This window comes from Misgurnus anguillicaudatus, chromosome 10, assembly GCF_027580225.2.
Source record: "Misgurnus anguillicaudatus chromosome 10, ASM2758022v2, whole genome shotgun sequence".
Classification (NCBI taxonomy): Eukaryota; Metazoa; Chordata; class Actinopteri; order Cypriniformes; family Cobitidae; genus Misgurnus; species Misgurnus anguillicaudatus.
The window spans coordinates 9,527,112-9,545,462 of record NC_073346.2 but is presented as its reverse complement, the minus strand read 5'-3'; the positions used below and the strand labels follow the sequence as shown (position 1 = coordinate 9,545,462).

Below are 18,351 nucleotides of genomic sequence, written 5' to 3'. Positions count from 1 at the left end.
ATACAGTGATATAATCATGCAGGCATGCGCTTTTTCTATCTTTTCTGCTCTGGACGCTAACTTTGTTAGAAAACCATACCCATTATATCAAGAATAACGTCGATATGTGCGTTCAATCGTATGCAGCGCTTGCACAGAGTAATTGTCATATGACATCAAAGTACCGTGAGATCAGACTGCTTGTTATGCTTTCAAATTGCTCTCGCTGCAAAGTAATTTCACTCACCAATCGTTCTGTGCAGCATGCATAAAATTAAGAGAAAGGTGGCCCCCTAGTGGTTCGGCGGACACTGCATACGTACATTATAAGAATGCTTAGCATTAAAATCCTGTTGTTTTGTCATTAAAGCGTAACTAAACCCCTGGTCAGAGCCTGACTCCACCCACTGGCAATATTTGAAATGCAAGAAAAGTGGGCAGATCCCAACGGAGATAGAGGGGATGAACTAAGCTCATACCAAGTGTGTGGTGAGGTCGTAACAAGGGCGTGGTGAGCTTGAACCTGCTTACGTCACAAGTTATGTTTTGGACCCAACATCCAATAGAAAAATTCAACTGCAGTAGCCACCGTTCAACCTGAAGAGGGCAGCACTCAGACGTTTACCATAAACACTTTATATCCAAATGTCAAAAAACTTACTAAAATCAATGAACAGCACTAATAAAGCATCATTCTTACAGATCATTAACTAAAAAAAGTTGGTTTAGGGTTTAGTTACTCTTTAAGGGAAATCATCTTGTCTCAGTTACAAATCTGACTGGTAAATGATAAAGAATGATTCGCCCTCGTATTTATTGCATTGCAACAGATTGATAAGCAGACATGCTATTTCTGACTGGATGTAACTTTTGATACTTTGCGGTAAAGCTCTCCTATTGACTCTGACCTATCAGTTTGGCTCTCATGAAAAATAGTGAAGACCACTGCTCTAAATAGTGCTGTAAACCTAGAGACGTCGGCGTCTGGCTTTCGGTCTATTTGGAAACTCAACAGCAGTAGTATTTGTATACATAACAGGAAAATGACGCAGAAAGAAATGTTTTTGTTGTTGATGGTACTTGAACAACACTCTTCATCGTGCAATGTTTTTATTTGCGTCAGTCAGACAAGCAAAAAGTTAAATCCCATGAGAAATCTAGAGCAAGGAAAGCGATGCAAACATTTACTTAGCTTTTGGTGATTTTGTTCGGTTATGTAGCGCTCCTTGTAACATTTATGGACATGAAGTAATGTTAAAAACAGCTTAACCGATCAACTAATAGATTTTTAAAAGATGTCCTTTGCTCAGTGCAGTAAAGGAACAACTTGTTGCACACAGTCAAAAGCCAACAGTATGCTAATTTACTCATTAGACAGTGCATTTCATCCAGACGATGTCGTAACTTGCTGTCCAACTTGTTTTGCGATTGTCTTTGTAAATATGTTTTTTTTGCCAAATAAGGCCTCATTATGCTTGAACAATGATGGTATATGACATCATGCAGTTGAGTGATTTTATCTTTCATGAGCAATATTCTGAACCAGTTTCACATGCAGAGCTATAGCCACGGGCACAGTCTCTTTGACAGCCGTCACATATAAAGCTCACAGACGTTCGATCACTTCCTTTAAGCAACTGCAGACTTCATGCAAAATAACGAGATTCCTGATCAACTCAGACTCACATATGAAGCGTATGACTAACACAGCAGTTTATAAGTTGGAGTTTCCCTTCTGTGTGTTTGTGTTTGGGAATGTTCTCATTATCCGGGTGTTTTACTTATGCTTAGGAAGCCCCTGTCAACAAGGGTCTGCCGGAGGGAGACAGACACTGCTTGCTGTTGTGTGTGTGTGTGTTGTGTGTGTGTGCGAGAATACATAGCCAGCAGGCCCAGTCTGTCAGGTCAATGGGTTTCTTCAGCTTTCAGAGACATCGGGGGTGTGTGTGTGAAGGTCGAGGAGTGAGGAGGTGTGCGTCGGGTGGCACGTCGGGTGTTGACAGGAACTTCATGTGTGCGTGAGCTTGTATGTATGTGACTCACAGCACATATCCAAGCCGTGCCAGGACAGGAAGTGGAACAGCATGGAGACGCTTCCCTCTACAAAGCCTGTGTAGCATCAGTGACCAACACTGCTCTTTCTTATTTTTTAAATCTGAGTGGATCCATCTTTGCGAAGACAATGAGATGTTGATTAACCACAATGTAATACAGTACAGTTCTATAAGTCACCAGGAAACAGACAATAGGCTTTTGTTTACTTTATTGGTGGTTTGGGATGCAGTACAGCCACGTGCGCGATTTTATTTGTCCCGCTTTAAGAAAAGGTCATTGTAATCCGATTTACTGTCTCAGATGATTTACCACGCAGAATTCCGAAATATTGCAAGGGATACTGACTCACTTTTGTTTAACATTCGGGTTTTGTCAATGGATTTGGCTGTTTCCTTTCAATAAGGAAAGATGAGACTATGAGAAAAAACTCTGACCCTTGACCCTTCGCTAAGAATCAACATCCTCTCTGGTTTTACCTCTAATGGGCTCCCAACAAATGAGGCTGTTTGTCATGTGCTGCATGGGAGGATGTTATCTCGGAGTTTGTACTCTGGGTTAAAACATGCATTAGCCAGCATCTCCGAGCCCAGACAGCAATTGAATAAGTTAATGTATTCTGTGTCAGACGAGGGAATTAGGATGCATGCCAACTCATGTACTGCTAATAGTATGTACTCTGCTCATGATGAAAAATCTATAATTTAATACCTTAATTGTGTAGTAGACATAATTTTTTTGTATGAAGTTTTTTTAGTATTAGCACCTACCTTGAAGGCTCACTTCTTAGAGTCGTGGGTTTGATCTCAGGAAATGCACTGTAAGTCATGCGCAAAGTTGTAATTTTAAATGTAGATGTGTGGCAAGTGTGTAACAAATAGGCAAACCTTTATTTCCATGCGGAAAGCTTTTCAGAATGTCACGTTCCCATCAATCGCCTTCTCCCTTTACATATTAACATTGTATCATGTACAAATTGTATCATTTTGTATCAACTTAACCCTTTTCCCGCATTGACAAAGTTATTTCGTCAATTAAGAGTGCTTCCCTGCCAAAAACGAGTTTTATGGCAATCCATGTTTCCGCTATTATGCAATAGGTGGTGCTCTTACCCAACATATAATACACTATAGCATATATGGATCCAAAAGCAGTAAATATTTGTATATTTTGGGCCTTTTTACACCTGTTCACTTCATGTGTTTCTCTGATCCTATAGCTATCTGATTTGTTAAAACTCTTCCATTTTGGGCAGGGGACGTGCGTCTCCTTGCTTGGCATGAGCTGGAGCGCGCAGTACAGAGAAGCAAGAAAGTGACTGGACAATGATTTAACATACAGGTCCATGACGGGGAAAAGCATTCACAAAACTGTCTCTCAAAGTTTTATTTCTTTGTTTAATATCATTTGAATTTGTCAGTGGACTCTTTTATTGGTTCTAGAAGGCAAAAAGCGCGTTGTCTTTGTATGTTTGCCTCTTTGCCGGCTAATTTCTGGGTGACGTGTTTATATATTTAAAGTAGAGCATTTTCTGGAAGGCATTAAACTTTTGGGAAAATAAAATGATGAAAAGAGTTAAGATGGAGGAACAGCTGATCATAGCTATACAGGGATTTTTTAAACAAACAGAAGAAACAATGCCTAAAGAATTGTTGCTGAATCTATAAAGAGAGTGCAGCTTATGGTTGCTTAGCAACAGCAGACGCTACAGGAGCACAAGCGCCCATTTGCTTTGGCAAGGATGAAAAGCATCACGGACGTGTTTTCCGCCAGACTTATTCTGGAAAATATTAAGTTGAGGAAAGGTATGATATATATCATATACCCTTAATAACCTAAAGGAAAAATAGGCTGTTTTCACTTTTAATTTTTTTGACAGTCAAATTTTAACACATCAAGTGCAAGGTATCATTTTATTTTCAGAAGACAAATGGCTTTTAATAAATTAAAATTATTGGTTGACTACTGTGTTGTGAGTTTGTAAATAGACTTTAAATGGACAAGAAATCTTAAATGTTATTGTTTTTATTTAGAAATATAAAAAAAACTAGTGAACAAAAGAATCTGACATTTTAGACTTGAAAAATAGTGCAAACATGCAAGCACTGGTGGCTGGTGACTTCTCTTCCAAACGTCTCTTTAACCATTAACCCTTTAGAAACATGATGCATATGGTTCACATGACCCCCCGAAAACATATTTTGACATGATGAGCCAAACACTAAATTCATGTTGTGACGAGCTTCGCATTGCGCGCCCTCAAAAAAGAAGTCACTAGCCGCCACTGCATACAAGTCTTTTTGTGTTACTGCTGTACAGTTTTTATTTAGGAGGCCTTGCTTTATAATTCATGGTTCAAATCTACAAAAACAGCAGCAATTGGCTGACGGAAAGCAAGAAATTCACGTTAAAATCTATATATTGTCAAAAAGCGCATTTTTTATAGCACACAGGGTTGAAGAGTTACGGTAAAATGAATAGGGCTTGGTAGAATGTGTCTGTGACGACACATTTGATTTAATAGGGTCTGTAAATGTTGTCTCTCTATCGCCATCTGTGTTTGAACATAAAATTGCATGTTACTTTACAGTACATACATTATGTAGGTTTAGATAAAATTCATAATAACTAATATTTATAATAAATCATTATTACAAACTTACATGTGTAAATCAGGGTAAGGGGACAGTTTTGAATACTAACTTTTGATGTTACTTGCTACTTGCTTGATAACTGATTTTTGTTCATTTTTAACCAAAAAAGTAACGGATTGCAGCTTTGAAGAACAGAATTTGGTAATAGTGCTACTGAAACTTTTGGCTGTGAGAATTAGCTGAGTCTAAAACCCTTGAACTATTATTAGTATTGTGAGGCCTCTTTTTTCATAGAGGAAATGGCTCGGGTCAGTGGTTAACGTTGTTTTCAGGGCTCTTGTTTTGATATATATGGCTAATCAAGAGAAACAGAAGCACTTTACTGTTATGTTTTGTGATCTGATGGCAGTTAGTTCACAACCCACGCTGTCAAACTTTCCAGGACTGATTCAAGGCCAGCCTCTACACACTCACATTGTTATTAGCACAACCGTTCTAAAAATCATCAGACTGACCTGAGATCAGCAGCTGATGTGATCACAGGCACAGATAATGGTGCCTCTTCCTGAGGAAGAGAGGGCCCTTACTGAGTGGCACGAAGACCTTGTCAAACAGGATGTTTGCAGTCAGAGATGCAGCGTTCTGTTAGACACCTGCAGTGGGACGCTGAAGAGTTTGTGCAGTAAATGAAGTTGTTTACCCTGCCTGCTGTGGTCGAAAAATCTGCTACCACTGCTGCTAAAATGAAACAGCGTAGGCCTAGTGTGGGAACAGTATCTATTTGAAAGGTTGCACTTTAAAGAGTAGAGCAGATATAAAGACATAAATCTTAAAGTAGCTTAATCTGGTCTAGCTGGTCCTCTCTTATGGTCCTTTTGGTGCTTAGCTGTTATAACTATTTCCCAAACTGACTAGTTGAAAAACATCCAGATTACAGACCATCCCAAGCACAGGAGAACAGGTACAACCAGCAAACCAATTTAGACTGGTGGTTATATATCTAGCTCTTTTCCACACGTATCGGGCGTACACATCAAATGCGAATTCAACGATTTGCGCGAGTAGATTACATACAAAGTCAATGCAAAGACACGATTAGTCGCAAACTCGTGCAGGCCGATGTGAATGATGCAAATTGGACACGCACTATTCACCTCAAACGAGTCTTTGCGCAAGTTAAAAAAATTCAACTCAAGCGAAAATTTGTTTAAACCGCCGAGTAATCTAGAGCGAGGAACGCGAGGCTTCTCGTTTGGTGTGTATGCACCATAATTTTTGTTTAAACACGCATATTTTCTTTTCTTTCAGCCTTCCTTACATACTGAGATGCCGTTTTTATCAATGAAATTAAGCTTTTTGAAAACTATCTCCAAAGTGGATACATTAAAATCCTAAAATAAAAACGTATCATCAATTTCGAAAACTTTCAAAAACAAAGACTTTTCAAAAATGTATGATGCGTTTTTAGGCATGTGATGCAACCGTATGACTAATTCAGCCGAAAGCAAGATACTTAGGCTACGTTTACACAGAAACGATCTGAAGAGAAAACGCAAAAGTGGCATTGCGTTATCACTTTTTATTCCGTGTTTATACGAGCATTTTTTTGGGGGGGAATCTCATATGCATATGGTGACGCAAAAGTGTGTGATATTCGATGTAGTATGCACTCCAGGCGGCTAGGTGGCAATGTGAAGCACTGACACACAACAACACCAAGTCCACGTGCCTGTGTACAACCTTCTTCCTGGTTCTCCCAGGTGTCGTCTAAAGCCGTCTGGTTTGCCTCAAACAAATTGGCGCATAGAGGTAATTAATGTACCTTCTCTGATCAGTAATACTAGCTGTGAATATTTCGTACAACTGCTGGAAAGACTCTTGTATATTTATCAGAGCTGCTATGGCAACTTGAAGGTCCGACGTATGGAAATAATCCGACATGTTTGTTGTTATTTTTCTGAACTGGCGCATGCCTGTGACATAAACGCGTACGCAACGAGAGCCACAGTGAGCAGACTTTAGCGTTTTTACCCTTTTGATGGGGACGCGACGGTAGAGCGTTTTTAGGAGATTTCCACTTTTTGCGTTTTTAAGCCCCCAAAACGCAGTCGCCTTGTAAAGAAAGGCACATCTGATCAAATATATTTTTTGTTTTCACCCTCGAACATTCTTGTGTAAACAGGGCCTTAGATACTAGTTGTTTTGGCTATTGTCACGTTTGATAGCGTAGTTAAAGATTGATGTCAGACTGCATTTCAAAGAAATGGAAAGTAAATGAACGTGTGATGTAGATAATGCAGTGTTATGCATTTCAATCATGCATAGTACATAGACGTATGCCTTTTCAGATTTTTGCATGGATAAGCAACTTTTGGAAAATGCTAGTGTAGACGAACAGTGTTTTTCAATCATGCACCCAGATAAGCATAAACATACATTACAGCAGTTTTGGGCTGTGTTTTGGTAGGGAACTTATTTCTGTGCTAATCTTGATTGGTGCCTGTTTAGATGTTAGCCTGTCTAACATGCAGTTCATTAGCAAAGCCACAGCTGTTATGCCTGCTTGACTAGCTTAGTGCGTATGTGAAAGAAAATGTGAGGGTGGTTGCTGTTGGGGACATGGCCATCAAAAACAGTGCTTACTTAGTAGACTGCAGTAGGGTAGATATGTCTGCCTTTTACATTTAAATGCTTAGTTAAAACATACTTAACATTTCGGTCTTGATTCACTGTTCAATAGCATAAAGACATGCAGCACACTTTCAAAACAAATACTTTTGTTTCAAACAGGAAGCAGTGGGTTGAGTCACTAAGATTATTTCCAGAATCTGTAAGATACAAGTCAAGCTTTCTTTACACTACTTACCGCAACTGATGAAAGATATACACTACCTGCCATCACCTTTAATCCTGACTGCGTTATTACTCACCGATAACTGTCCTCCCACATATTTCTGTTTACGGTGTGTCACCACCAGACAAGACAATGACATGCAGACACACTTTGCCTCGGGAGCGCGTCGACCCGGGGTGTCGCGATAGGGGCGTGACAGTTCATTGGCCGTGCGGCGCACCGTAATGCACTTGCTTCTTTCCCTGCGAGGTGCCACTTATGTTTGCCTTTTGAAGTGCTTGCCTTTCATTAACAACCATCACAAAGGAAAGTAAACCCTGGATGCCGCTTCAAAGGCTTCTATCATTAGGGCCAATAGGCCAGCAACAGGTGTATAGGGTTACGAGACCTTTGGAAGGAACACACTTCAGAAACTCATGGGATGTAGCTCACAGTTGGAAGCTCCCATAAAAAGACACCTGAAGAGGCAATGTCTTGGTGCTCATGTATAGCTCAGAGCACGTACCCACTGTTAAATTTTTGACATTTTTTTGGGATAATAAAATATCTTGATATTATAGTCTTTGATTGCATGACAAATTCACTGACGACACATTTACAAATGCATTTAAAAATGGGTGTGAACGAAGAGGACTTGGAATGTAATGTGCCAAGTGTAAAACCAGAATATATTAAATGTTGTGGACATTATTGTTTCATACAAAACTTTGTTTGTTTACACTGTAATCATATCGTGCGTCAATCAATCGCGAACAACATGCACTGTGTACGCATCTTAACCCTGCTACATTTTTAAACCAAGCCTGCGAGGATCAATATGCCCTCATTCCACATATCCTGCTTAAAAGCTTCCGACATATTTCTAAGAAAACGAACAGCTTTCAAATAAACAGTAAAAATAAACCACCCTAGCTGACGCAATTCACAGAAAGCTCCACAGCGTCCATCCATGCAGAATGTGTTCATTCAGGCAGGACTGCTGTAGCACATAAGACTCCCCTGTCGATAGTGCTCGATCCGGGTTTAGATTTAGCCTCGGAGTCCTGCAGGGCCGCCCAGATGTCCAGACTGAATTTACGAGCAAGGGAAACCATTACGCAACATACAGGTAGTGGTCAGCGCTTGCAAGGCTAAACCGAAGTGGATGACTCATACTCTGCTATTCTTATCTCTTTGTGAATTAAAGTGAGATAAAATGCATCTAGTTTCTGAATTACTGATATGTGCACATACTGTATACTAATGTTAAATATTTTATATGCGTGCTCACCAAACTTTAGTTGCATTGCTAAAAAATAATTTTAAACTGCCATAACTCTGCTGAAAAAAAAACAGCATCAAACCAGCATGGACTAGCATAGGAATTATGCTGGTCTATGCTGGTTTAGGTGGTGGTCACCATACCAGCACCAAAACACAACATATGCTGGTCTTGCTGGTATGACCAGCATGGGATGCTGGTGCTAATGCTGGTTTGGTGCTGGTTTAGCTGTAGGGTGGCCATTCGTGCCAGTTCCGCCGGACACGTCCTGAACATGTTTTCGGGTTCGTTCTCCAGGAGTTGCGTTGCTCGACCGCATATGTCATCACATTTCAGTTAAAATACATTAGAAAATTAAGATTTATTTCTTTTAAGACATAGGCCCCTATCTTGCACCCAGCGCAATTGACTTTATCAGTGACGCATGTATCATTTCGTATTTTGCACTGGCGCACAGCGGGTTTTTCCCTCCACAGACGCACGTCGGCAAACTAGGGAAGGAACTTGCGCTCCCTGGGCGGTTCAGCGCAAAAAAGGAGGCGTGCTCCGGCGCAAACCATCTCTTATGCTATTTTGCAGTTTCAAAAAACAATTGCGCTACTAACAAAAAAAAACTAGTCTAAAGTCAGTGGCGCGTTGCACGTGGTTCATTATGCTATTTTAAAGGCGCATGCTTGACCATAATGTATAGCGTGCACAACGCGCATTGCTTATCTAATCTACACAGATGCAACAGTTATTTTTGCAGATCATAAATTGTTACAATAAAAAATATAAGATAAGGGAAATCATTAAATCATAAATTGTTACAATAAAAATATTAACACATGAGATAAGGGAAATCTCATGGTGGTGAGCATTGTGGTGATAGTTTTTATTTATTTTGTGTGGCAGCGTTAAACAATTATCATGCAAATAACGATTAAAATATTTTCATAAGTTTGTTGTGTGGCTGTATTACGTTTATTTTATCTAAATAATAATTAAAATGTTTTCATAAGAAACCTTCATGTATGTGAACTTGATTTGTAAGTGTACTTTGGTGTTGGACCTTGCTTGCGTTTCTTGGGTCTGATTTCAAAGCCCCCAAACCCTTTCAGCGGTGAGGGTGGACGCAGCGATGTCCTCCTGTGTGCCCGGCGTGCCCGATTTATGCTGGCAAGCTTGGGATCCCCCCGTCTCCTGACATCATTGTAGTGCTTGGCGCAGCTAATGAGACAATTGCGTCTATTTCCTCTCACGCCTGTTTAACCGACGCTGATTTGGGCGGGTTTCTCCCATCCCCATACAAAACAACTTCTCTGTCTTTGACTGCTCTTACAAGAACGTGGGTCTCCTCGGCTGTGAACCGCTCCTGGCGTGCGCCTGTCAAATCCATCATAATAATAGCAACCCGCCATGGAACTTGCGCCCTTGCGTTTAAAGGGAATGTTGGATAGCGATCTGATTGGTTTATTTGACGTTACGCCCAAACCACACCTATGAATAATGAACCTACTTCAGACCAACCCCTTATTGATTTGCGCCCGGCGCAAGACTTATTTCTCCCGCCGGGAAAATAGCAACACGCCCAAGATCCGCCCACAAAGTCACTTGCGCTTTGCGCTTCGGACTTGCGTTTCAGATCGTTAAAATAGGGCCCATACAGTCTTTGTAGTTTCATTCTTACCTTGAAATGTAACGGTTGCTTTTCTAAAATTAAACCCGAAATATAAACCTTGATGACGTATGCGGTCGACCAACGCGACTTCCGAAGAACGAACCCAAAAACATGTTCGGGACGTGTCCGGCGGAACTGGCACGAATGGCCACCCTATTTAGCTGGTGCTAATGCTGTTGCTGGTTTAGCTGGTGTTCACTAGTAAACCAGCACCAAAACACAACATATGCTGGTCTTGCTGGTATGCTGTTTTTTTCAGCAGGGAAGGTGGTTATCTGGTTCCCAGGCTGGCCATCTGGGTTAGATTGATCTATTTTGCTAGTTAAGTACGATTTGGAGCATCATTTGAAATGATATAAACTAGTTAAAACCAGCCTGCTAGGCATTTATTTTTAAAAGTGTTTTTGCCAGGTTAAACACCTGTCTACCTTTGTAAATAAGCTTGGTCAGAGGTTTGTCTCTTTTTCTGTTCTGCATTTTTTTTTACTTCTGCTTATTATTAAAATCCAGGATTGAAGCAGATCTGTTATATTGTGGACTCCTTTTTGTTTGTTTTTTATTCATTTTTTTAGTATTTGCAAAATACGTAGATGTAAAAGTTTTGCTGGGAATTCATAATTTTTGTACTAGGCCACTAGCATTAACCATACAGCACTGACATATACTTAATGCTCAACCTTATTTGAGTTACATTTAAATTTACAGCGTTACAACAAAACCCGCAGTCATTCAGGGATTGAAGCATCTTCTGAAATCCCTATTTTCCCTCATTTTAAAATATCTGTTTTTACACCGTCTATAAATAGCATCTTACTCAGTTTTTCCTGTTCCTCAGACTCTCCCTCCCGCTCCTTCTGTGCCTCTCATCCTCTTGCTAATTTTGTGCCGTCTGACCTCTGAACATCTGAACATAAATGCTGCCGCATGGTGGCAGGGTCACAGGTCATCATTGATTGGCCACTCAGCAGGAAGCCACTTTGACATTTGAAGGCTGGTAAGTTTTGTTCCTGTGTGTCTCTCTGCAAAGCCCCTGCTGCTGTTTTCCTCTGAACCGTAAGCTCATGCGGACAGAAGTACCAAACATGTCCGTCCTCATAAAAATCTCAAGAGATCATTGCTGTTTTAAAAGAGATGCATTTTAAAAATTTATGCTGTCGGACATTTCTAAGGCCTGAGGGAGTTTATATGTATCTGTGTGGGCTGATTTTAAGAGGAATGTAGGGGGGTCATGCATTAGTTAAGATTTTTTTATTACTTTAACCACTACATAAATAACTGTACAAAAGTATCAAGTGCATATGCATGCAGAATATATCACATAGGCCTATTCACACCAAGCAAAATCATTTAGAGTAAACATGATTTTCAATAGAAACAATTTGGATTGGACCTATTTATACCAAAGCAAAAAATGTTTTAACTGAAAGTGTTTTTTGTCTAAAGTTACACTTCAAAGCACATGATAGTGTTGTAGTTTACTTAATATAACTGTATCTATTCTCTCTCTAATGTATAGTCATTTTATTAGAATAATTAAATCTAATTAGATGAATTTTAACTTATTTTTGTCTCTAAATCACTGAAAGTGCTCTCGAATTTATAGCATGCATGATAACAGTGCAGTTTCACTGTAGTTTCGCTCTGTTTGTGTGTGTGTGTGTGTGTGTGTGTGTGTGTGTGTGTGTGTATGTGTGTGTGTGTGTGTGTGTGTGTTTGTCTCACGACTGAAGATCAGTAGGGGAACTCTGACACCTGCTGTACTGCTCTTATATTCCACTGCTGTTGTTACAAAAATGTTGTATTTGCATTCATTTCTGAAAATCAAATAAAGGCAGTCAATGTTTTTTACATCAGGTCTGAATCCTAGATGTTTTATTACATGAATGGTTCAATTTCATGACAACATTGGTTTAAATTTAGGTTGCACTAAGAAATATGAAATGTAATGTTAAATGCACTTTACACTGAATAAAAGCATCAAATCCAAATTCATACGAATAAAATAAGAGCAGCTAAATTTGAATGTCAATCGTTGTGTTAACTGTTTAGTTTTGACTTGTGATAAGTTGACATAGTAGTGTTGTAGTCAAGACCACCTAAACCGAGACCAAGTCATGACCAAGACAGGCCGAGACCGAGACAAGACCAAGACTTTAAAGGGGTCGAGACCGAGTCAAGACAAAGACCAAGACAGGCCGAGACCAAGTCAAGACCAAGACCAGTGCAAGTCACTGCATTAAAACACTTATGATAAAATGTGGAATATGCTTATGATTAGGCACTTATTGTCTGTGTGTGCGTGTGTGTGTGTGTGTGTGTGTGTGTGTGTGTGTGTGTGTGTGTGTGTGTGTGTGTGTGTGTGTGTGTGTGTGTGTGTGTGTGTGTGTGTGTCTGTGTGTGTGTATGCCATCAGAGAAGTTGATAAAATAATCAAAGGCATTGCAGATATGTGGGAATTTATCTTTGTCTATAAGCAAATAAAAGTAAACAAACACTAAAGAGCTGAGAACAACTTAATCATTTATTCTGAACTGTCTTTCCGTGGCCATCCACTTAACACAATGCAGGTGTTTTTAGTAATAAAATTAGAAAAATTGTCATTGGGAGAAACTTAAACAATGCTTAAACAATGTCAACATTATATGCCAAACCTGAATAAACTGCATAAAATTAATGATAAAAAATACATTTGTGATGTGCACTGCAAAAAATGATTTTCAAGAAAAATTTTCTTAGTATTTTTGTCTTGTTTTCAAAAATAAATGTGTAAAAATATCTAAAATTCTTAAATAAAGATACTTTTTCTTGATGAGCAAAACTACCCAAGAAAATAAGTCTAGTTTTTAGACCAAAAATATCAAAATTAAGTGATTTTGTGAATTAAACAAGCTAAAAAAAATCTGCCAATGGGGTAAGCAAAAAAATCTTGAACCTTTTTCTTAAACACTAAATTCAAGAAAAATTTGCTTACCCCATTGGCAGTTTTTTTTTTTTGCTTGTTATATGCACAAAATCACTTAAATTTGATGTTTTTTTCTGGAAACTAGACTTGTTTTCTTGGGTCGTTTTGTTCATCAAGAAGAGGCATCTTAATTTGGGAATTTTTGGATATTTTTACTGAAAACAAGACAAAAATACTTGGAATTTTTTTCTTGAAAGTTATTTTTTTGCAGTGTGCCATCAGTTGTGGTCTTGACCGGTCTTGAAATAAAATTCAGAGTCCTGAGACCGAGACGAGACTGAGTTAAAATGCGGTCGCTTCCAAGACGAGAAAAGACCTTTAAAAAGTGGTCTTGAGACCGGTCTTTAGACTACAAGAACTACAACACTATGACATAGCTTATAAAAACAAGTTGAATTGTTTAACTCTTTCACCGCCAGCGTTTTTAAAAAAAGTTGCCAGCCAGCGCCAGCGTTTTTCATGATTTTCACAAAAGTTTAATGCCTTCCAGACAATTTTCTTCTTCAAATATATAAACATACAATATACCAAATGAAAGAACAGACCCTCTGCTTTCAAACAAAAAAAACGTTTCATCCTACCTTGAGTAGTTCTTTTGTAATCAGCTTTTGAATATGGGTAGGTTTCTGCAAAAACACCACATTTTGAGCAAAAAGCAGAGATAATTCCATTTTTGTGACGGACTTCATAGAGATCCCATTCAGAGCGATCTTTAAAACAGACACGGACATGCAGCCGCTTGCCATAGGGCAATGCTTCCGGTTTTAAAAAGTTGCGGAAGGGCGCATAGTGGATAATAGCGGTATTGCCGAAAGACGGAAATACTCGTCATTGGCGGGGAAGCGTTTTCTCTTGATTGACGAGATATCTCGTCAATGGCGGGGAAAGAGTTAACTTACCGCATTTTCCGGTCTATAAGCCGTGGTTTTTTTCATAACTTGGCTGCATAGTGCTGCATCTTATAGTGAGGTGCGCCTTGTAAGTCAGTATGAATTAATTTTGACATTTATGAGGCAAGAGACAACATTACCATCTACAGCCGTGAGAGTCCGCTATATGCTGCTTCTGTATTTATGTAATTCAATGGATTCTGTAATGTGGAATGACGAGTATGCGAAATTCACGCTAGTTGGCTTGTTTGGTTAATTTAGCCTATTCAACGTTCCGGGTAAGTTCTGTATGCTATGGTTTATCATTTAAATAACTGATAATATTACTTTTAACGTACAGACATCTATTCAGCCTGCTCTTCTGTCTGCTATTGTTTAGTTGAATAACTTGCCTTTCCAGATTAAATGTCTGTTCTTCGGCTTGGATTTTGTGAAATAATTTTCTAAATAAACGCGACGTATAGTCCACTGTGACTTATATATGTTATTTCGTCTTAATGACGCATTTTTTAATGATGCAGCTTATACCCGGGTGCGGCTTATAGTCCAGAAAGTATGGTTATTTGTTAAGTTAAAGTAACTTAAAAATATATGTTGATTTGACAAAAATGCGGCATTTTTTTACTGTGTATGCTGAATTAGCTAATAGAGGTGAGCAGGGCACAAACTACCATGGGGTTAATAGGCTTTATGCCAAGCTGCACTACTTCCTGAACTTTAGCCAGCTCATTGTTTCCTGTCTGCCATTATTGGACAAACTGATTAATCCAGGTGTGTCTCATTATTGTTGTTGTAACTACTGAGGTCAGGCACACTTGGATTAATCAGTTTGTCCAATAATGGCAGACAGGAAACAAGGAGCTGGCTGACGTTCAGCAAGTAGTGCAGCTGGGCATAAAGCCTATTGTAACACAGCTACTTTACATATTTATATAGGGCCTTTATCTTACTGTCAGAAGATTATCTCCTGTGTTTGTGAAAAGTTTTGATGTGTTTTGGTTAAGATATTGAACAAAGAGTGTTTTGGAGGCATGGAAGTAAATTTCTTCAAGTTTTTTTTATTTCTAAGTTGGGTGTGTAAGTCACCAAATCCAACGTTATATTATTTTAATCACCGTCACATCATTTTGAAACATGTCAGCAACTCCTAGTAACTGATAGCTGGGATTGAAAACATTTTTACACAGTGGGGTTTAGTTGTCACACAGTGTTACAACTAAGCCTCAGGTATAAAATGAAAATGAAATGGAAACAGTGTAAATACTATTCATCACTATTCAAATGATAACTGTTACAACATCAGGGGAAATAACTCACTTATGATTATTTGTCTTAAAAATCTGTTTATATGCATTGATGCATAATACAATGATGGTTAGATGAAGGATCATGGATAGATAAATGTGTGGATATCTATATATTATAGGCAGATATATGAACAATATCCACCTTTAGTATATAGACAAAATTTTATTGAATTATTTGTGTTTAGACAACATTTTCTAGCAGGTGTTACAACAAACCCTCTGTTTGTTACAATGGGGTAAGTTGTAAAGGTTGCACTCCTGTCACTTTCGGGCCCGGCATAATTGTACGATAACGGTAGGTCCCACAAACAAACTTTAAGTGTTCATTTGTAGCAGAGATGTGTTTGTGTTGTGTTGATTGTGTAAAAAAATATTAATCTAACTTTTTTGAATGATAGAGCCAAAGCCAAAAAGCATTAGTTTGTCCCCCGCTCTCCCCTTATTCAGATTTTAAAACAACTTAAGGTATTTTAGGTGCCGTTTTTGTCATTTTGTGCTTTTTATGTATTTCCTGCCCTGCCATCTCATATCTCTATCTGTATGTCTGTATCACTTACCTATTCATACCCCTATCACTACTGTTTCATATCTCTTTTCAGTGTGTGGCTTGTTTCATACAAGACTATCACACAGCAACTGTCTGGAGTTACCGATCGCATTTTTTGGCAGCGCTGAGCTCGGTCTCATTGGCTGCCTCGATCCACAGCTGCGCTTGACCTACTAAACTTTGTAGTGAACCTGAATTCCCATCACATCATTGGCTCTTGTTCTGTCACGTGACGCTCCGAAATCAACACGCCTTTCCCATTTGGAAGAAAGCAAAAAATCCTGATCGCTTAATAGCTCGTACTTGCCTTCTCAGGGAGGAGAAATCCAGGTGCTTCTGTGCTCCTGGCAAACAAACAAGCAGACAGTCAGACAATCATTATTATGATTTGTGGGTAAATACAAGCAGGCAGGACATCGCTCGCACAGTTGCAGCAGATACAGTAGAGGAGATTCAGACTCTGTATTTTTTTGCCACGTCTCGTCTCATTCAGCTAACTAGCTCCTATTGGCCGTGGCATCCATCTGGCGTCGACTCACATCACATCATGTAAAAATCGTGCATTTTCAACATCTTTATTCAGTTGCACATTTAGTTTTATTTATTGATTCCCCACAGACCTTTTAATTTCCAGTTTCCTGAAACCCACAGCATACACACCCTGTTTCCCCCTCTCTCTCTCGCTTTGCTTTCCCATGCGATGCCTCCCTCAACACAGCTGGTTTGGTTAACTTTAACGGATCAAGTATTTTAGAGCAGAATTGTTTTCCTGTGTGTAGGAGAGCACAGGAAGAGATCACACGGATACATGGAATCCACCATTAATCTTTCACACACTTTTTATAATCTAGTATTTCCTTGACCAAAAGATCTAAATCGAAAATTGTGTTTACTTTATTGATTTAGCGAATATTTCAAGTATTGAATAACTGAAATACTATAAGTTTAAACTATTTTTGCTGTCACCTTTCAATATCAATTTCCCTTTAATGATTTTTTTTCAGAACTGGTTTAACGTCGTCATTAGACAGTGCTAAAATGCATGCAAGTGCATCCACCAAACTTGCTTAGTGGACCAAGTTATGAGATCAGACATGTAAGTCAGTGACTCAGGATTCATGTGGCGACTATCAGTAATAATTAAAATCCAGTTCTGGATTTTTAATTATTTAAAATAATTTATTCCCAGTGGTTTCTTGGGCATTATTGTTACTCTTCAGTAATGTTTATGGAAAAGAATGACCTTTTAGTAAATGTTGCTCATGATTTGCCAAATTAGCTTTCAATTGTACACCCCATTCACACAGCACGCTGATCCCATCCCATAAAATTGCCCGTGTGCTCTCTGTCTGAATGCAAACACTATAGGCGCTTTTCCATTGCATAGTACCCCACAGTTTGGTTTGGGTCGGGTCAGTTTACTTTTGGGGGCCATTCCACTGGGTTCAGTAAGTAGTATCCAATTCTTTTTTTAGTACCACCTCGGTTGTGGTTCCAAACGACCCAAGCTGATACCAAAACTTGACGCGAAAACACTGTAGTTGGTCTGAGAGAATCGTCACTACCAGCGTCATTGCTATAATGTAAAAGATTAGCTTTACCTTCATGCTAGCTTGCACTGTCTCGAGTAAACCTGTTGTCATCTATGATCTGCTATAAGTTCCCAAACTCTCTTTTAGTGATGAAAAACATCCACAGGTTGAGAATCAGGTACAGCATAAAATTTATTTTCCAGACTTCCAGTTTGTGGCAGCACATTCGCGACGTGCACGTCTGCATATATGCTTAAATGCAACTTAAATGCAACTTAAATGAAGTTTAGCGGAGCATGCCGAAAGACACCACTTGTGTTTGTACAGAAACTGTCATGTGAGACAGAGGTAGTGATAACGCGATGTGTAAATATCTCTTAGTGGTGGCCAATTTAAATTTTGTTGCAGACTAAGAAATAATGTTAAATGAATGTATGGGGATGTATTCCATCAACGCTCTCACTTGTATGATGTCACAGCAGTAGGCAGCACAAATATAACGAAACGCCTATAATCCCTCCCACTTTGAAGTGTTACGGCCCATTCACACGGGGGCGTAAGCGTTAACGCTTCCCATTCACTTTTAATAGGAGACATCATGCGTGGTCAAACTGAATTGTGGATCCGTTTGCGCCGCGCCAGTGCTGTTGCTCGCGGCAGAAGTTGAACATTTCTCAACTTTTCAAGTGGCAACACGTGCGTCAGATCGCCTT

The 18,351-nt window shown here is 39.2% G+C and overlaps 1 long non-coding RNA gene across 1 annotated transcript in view; it reads left to right on the top strand.

Annotated features, from left to right (window-relative positions):
- LOC129448480 (uncharacterized) overlaps nt 1–18,351 on the top strand; it is a 122,622-nt gene that overhangs the window by 88,951 nt on the left and 15,320 nt on the right. Inside the window, exon 5 of the long non-coding RNA XR_008645752.2 lies at nt 11,236–11,394. This is a non-coding gene — a long non-coding RNA (uncharacterized lncRNA). The remainder of the gene's footprint in view (nt 1–11,235; nt 11,395–18,351) is intronic.